The sequence below is a fragment of the Triticum urartu genome, chromosome 7, assembly GCF_003073215.2.
Source record: "Triticum urartu cultivar G1812 chromosome 7, Tu2.1, whole genome shotgun sequence".
Lineage (NCBI taxonomy): Eukaryota > Viridiplantae > Streptophyta > Magnoliopsida > Poales > Poaceae > Triticum > Triticum urartu.
Genome location: NC_053028.1, coordinates 142,134,873 through 142,139,848, shown reverse-complemented (window position 1 = coordinate 142,139,848; position 4,976 = coordinate 142,134,873).

The following is a 4,976-nucleotide window of genomic DNA, read 5'->3' as shown; positions in this document are numbered from 1 at the left end:
CATGCCAATATTATACAACTTTCATATACTTTTGGCAACTTTATATACAATTTTTGGGACTAACATATTGATCCAGTGCCCAGTGCTAGTTCCTATTTGCTGCATGTTTTTTGTTTCGCAGAAAATCCACATCAAACAGAGTCCAAATGGGATAAAAACTGAAGGAGATTTTTTTGGAATATATGTGAATTTTGGGAAGTGAAATCAACGCGACATGATGCTCGAGGGGCCCACGAGGCAGGGGTGCGCCCCAGGGGCGCAGGCGCGCCCCTGACCCTCGTGGCCACCCGGTAAGGCGGTTGATGCCCTTCTTTCGTCGCAAGAAAGCTAATATCCAGATAAAATCATGTCCAAAATTCAGCCCAATTGGAGTTATGGATCGGGCAACATCTGGAGCGCAGAAACAGAGACACACAGAGAGACATATCCAATCTTGGAGGGGCTCTCGCCCCTCCCATGCCATGAAGACCAAGGACCAGATGGGAAACCCTTCTCCCATCTAGGGATAAGGTCAAGGAAGTAGAAGAAGAACAAGAAGAAGAAGGAGGAGGAGGAGGGCTCTCTCTCCCCCTCTCTTCCGGTGGCGCCGGAACACCGCCGGGGCCATCATCATCACCGCAATCTACACCAACAACTTCACCGCCATCATCACCAACTCTTCCCCCCTTTATGCAGCAGTGTAACCCCTCTTTTACCCGTTGTAATCTCTACTTAAACATGGTGCTCAATGCTATATATTATTTCCCAATGATGTATGGATATCCTATGATGTTTGAGTAGATCCGTTTTGTCCTATGGGTGAATTGATGATCGTGATTGGTTTGAGTTGCATGTTTTATTATTGGTGTTGTCCTATGGTGCTCTCCGTGTCGCGCAAGCGCGAGGGATCCCCGCTGTAGGGTTTGCAATATGTTCATGATTTGCTTATGGTGGGTGGCGTGAGTGATAGAAACACATACCCGAGTAAGTAGGTTGTTTGCGTATGGGAATAAAGAGGACTTGATGCCTTATAATGCTATGGTTGGATTTTACCTTAATGGTCTTTAGTAGTTGCGGATGCTTGCTAGATTTCCAATCGTAAGTGCATATGATCCAAGAAGAGAAAGTATGTTAGCTTATGCCTCTCCCTCAAATAAAATTGCAATAATGATTACCGGTCTAGTTATCGATTGCCTAGGGACAAATAACTTTCTCGTGACAAAAAGCACTCTAGTAAAACTAACTTAGTTGTGTCTTCATCTAAACAACCCTAGCTTTTATTTGCGTGCTCTTTATTATCTTGCAAACCTATCCAACAACACCTACAAACTACTTCTAGTTTCATACTTGTTCTAGGTAAAGCGAACATTAAGTGTGCGTAGAATTGTATCAGTGGTCGATAGAACTTGAGGGAATATTTGTTCTACCTTTAGATCCTCGTTGGGTTCGACACTCCTACTTATCGAAAGAGGCTACAATTGATCCCCTATACTTGTGGGTTATCACGAATCAAGAGTCCGAACTTGCCAAGGCATGTCAAAGTGCACAAGAGGCCTGGGTCGAAGCCCAGGGCGCCCTGCAGGAAATCCAAGAGGCCAAGGAAATTGCGGCGGGTAAGGCTTTTATTATGCAAAGCAAGTATGTGAAGAAGAGGTAGCTCTTACTGACCTGGATTTGGAGTTCTCTGGGGGCGTTTGCGGGTCTGCCGCGCAGTGGCTCTGACGCTGTGGAATTCTTCTAAGCCGAAGAGGGGAGCTCAACGGAGAAGTTGTTCTGGTCGCAATATCTTGCGCCAGAACATCCGGTGCTCTTTAGCGATCAGCTAAAACAGTTGGTCGAGGTGCATAGGGTGGCCGAACTGGCCATGAAGGACTTGACAATCCAGCTGTGGCCTGCCGAAGCCATACCCAGTAGCTACTTTGGGCTCGTGAAGCGGTTGGTCAATGCCTGCCCCTGGCTTGACGTCATCAAGCGGTCAGTCTGTATTGAAGGTGCGCGGATGGCTTTCGCCCGTGTCAAGGTGCAGTGGGCGAAGATGAATGTCGTCAAGCTCACAACCGAAGGACCGCCTGAAGGCAAGGACCACCGCACGCCCAAGCGATATTTTAGCGATGTACTGGAGGGATCACGCATTGTAGCGGAGCAATGTGCTAAGGACATTATTTTTGAATGAACATAGTCATGTTATCCTGTCCTGTAGTATGAAACAAAGCTGATATGTAATATAATGCTTGTTATTTTTAAGATTTTACCTCCTGTGCGGCCGTTTTTATTAAATCTGAGAGTTGGCCAGTCGCCGGCTTCAGCCCCCATGTAGGTAGTACGAGGGTGTTCGGGATGAAATCTAAACACTCTTTGTCCAAAAATGTGTTCCTTGAAGGAGGTGTTTAGCACAATGAACCAAGCAATCGGACTATGTGGCTCTATCACCCTCACTTAGCCATAGGAGTTTGACAATAGAAATTTAGGCGCAGCCCCTAGTATTTCATGAGTCCGAACTAGGGTGTTGTAAACACCTGATCGGGTAAAGACTGATTCATCGCATATGTCGGATTTCGGGTTCCGGCAAACCCTTGAGGTTCGAACACTAGGGTGCGCGCGGAGATTTCGCCTCCTTCCTACCTGCACCCCTCCGCCTCGTTAAGGTCTAAGCTATGGAAAGAATAACACGGGGGACACGAGGTTTATACTGGTTCGGGCCACCGTTGTGGTGTAATACCCTACTCCAGTGTGTGGTGTGGTGGATTGCCTCTTGGACTGATGATGATGAACAATACAAGGAAGAACAGCCTCGCGAGGGTCTGTTCTTGGCTGGGGGGATGAACTGCTGGGAGGAGTTCAGTCACCCTTCTCTCTCTCTCTCTGATCCTTTGATCCTTCGATTCCTCCTCCCTCACCCTGCGGGTGGCCGGTCCTATTTATAGAGGCCCTGGTCCTCTTCCCAAATATCGAGCGGGAAGGGAGCCAACAATGGTGGGCTAATTTGAAGGGGGACAGCTAGTATCAGCTATCCTGACAAAAGTAGTCTTCGCCTGCGCAAAGATCTAGTGGTGATGCCGTCTTGGGCTCCATGATGACCTCCGTCTCGTAGTCCTCCTGGTCTTGGTCTCGTTGCACCGAAATGGCAACCTTTGCCTGATGCCTCGGTACTCCGCGTCTGCGCTTGCCCCCTTTGCACCAAAGAGGAAAGGAGGACACTACGTGGGCTGGCACCCGCCTGGCACCCTTGGTCGTCATGGCTTGCGTCACGGGCACCTCGTGAGGTACCCCGCCTTGGTCTCTCCGCCTCCTCGTGAGCCAGCCTGATGAGGCCGTGCCTGAGGAAGCTCCGCGTCGTCCGCCCCGCGAGGCGTAGCCCCTCGCGAGGGTCTTGGTTTTGTGTTGGTGAAGATGGGCCGCGCTCGGCCCCCCTTTGAGCCACGGCGCAGGCCGCAGGCAGGCAAGTCTGGGGACCCCTGTTCCCAGAACGCCTCGCGGAAGGGCAAGAGCGAAGCGCCGCGGGCCCTAATAGCCTACGGTCTTTGGCGCCGCGTGGCGGTTGATTGGACGTGGGCGTCTCCACTTCCCCATGGCGCCTCGGCAATTGCACGGATTTGACAAGTCCCTGCATGCAAAGCCGGTCATAATTACCTGCGATCGTGGGGGCCGTCGGTTGGCCCTCGCCAGCTATAAGTACGGATCGGCGTGTGCCCTTCTAGTTCATCTCCCCTTGCTCCTCCTTCTTCATGTCCCCGTCGAGGAGGTTCTCGGCCGCAGAGAAAGGGAAGGCTCGCCAAGTTGAGCCCGCCTCTCCCCTGCCCAAGCACGGCCGAGGGCGCCCTCGCAAACATCCTGTGGCCACCACGGCAGCTCCCCATAGCCGTGGAGGTGATTTTCAGCACAGGACGGGCGGATTGCTGCGGCCGGGGGGCATGCTCTGGCTGCGCGTCCCCCTATGCCGCGCTTTCGCGCTGCTGAGGTGCTGCCGGAGTTCGTCGTGTGGTCGGCGGAGCCGACTAGCACCCGGCTTCCACTTCCTCGCTTCCTCCTTGGCGAGCTCCCGGCCGGCCCCCCGGGCGGCCTCTGGCTTCAGGCCGACGGCTGCTGTAGCCGGGCCTCATGGGTTTCACTGGAGGTCTCCGCAGCCGGGAGCCTGGCCCTGGCCTGCGGTTGGCAGACGTTTGCCCGCGCGTGTGGCCTGGGCCGTCAGTGTACCCTGCGCTTCAAGTTTGACGGTGATGCCACCCTCTACGTGAGGGTGTTTGTGGAAGATTGTCGCCGCGCAGGGTGCTGCCCCGAGGACGACGACCGTAGCCGGGAACCCAGCTTGGGCGACGATGGAGAAGACAGCGCTCGTGTGACCGGCGGCGCTCAGTGTTCCCCAAGCTTCTCTGGTTCTTCTTCAGGCGGCGACTCCTCTAGTGGTGGCCGCGGTCAGCCTCCACGCCGTCGTATCTGCTTGGGAGGTGGTAGCGCGTCCGCCCGCCGTCGCGCCCCAGTGAAGCGCGAGAGGGAGTCTGCCTCAGCCCCGGAGGCAGCTCGAGTCTTCCCTGCAGGCCGGTGTGAGGCGAGCCGCGCCTGATTTGTTCTTTTCTTTTCCCTTTCCCTGCGCAAAAAGACAGTAGTGTGGAGCCTCACGGGGGCGTGTTTGGGTTATTGCTGTTAATCACCGTTTTGCTTCCGTTATCGTACCTTCCGGCTATGTGCCCGCGCATGGATAGTTCCCAGCCCCGGCCATGGGGGGGGGGGACCGACCCAGGCCCTGTGTTTGTGTCGCGGTGCCCGTGGGGCACGGACTGGAGGGGTGCTCCTGTAATGGGCCCAGGTCACGAACCCTTTGAACGACTAGGATGGGAACACTCGCGAGGGCGCTCGGCTGCCCCCCCCCCCTCGCAAGGCCTTGCACAAGAGAAATCGAGGCAGGAGAGTGAAAAGTTGAAGAACCACAAGCTAAAGACGGCAACAACTTCAATAAAACTTCGAATGAGAAGGAACAAGCCAACTACGGAAAGCAAATG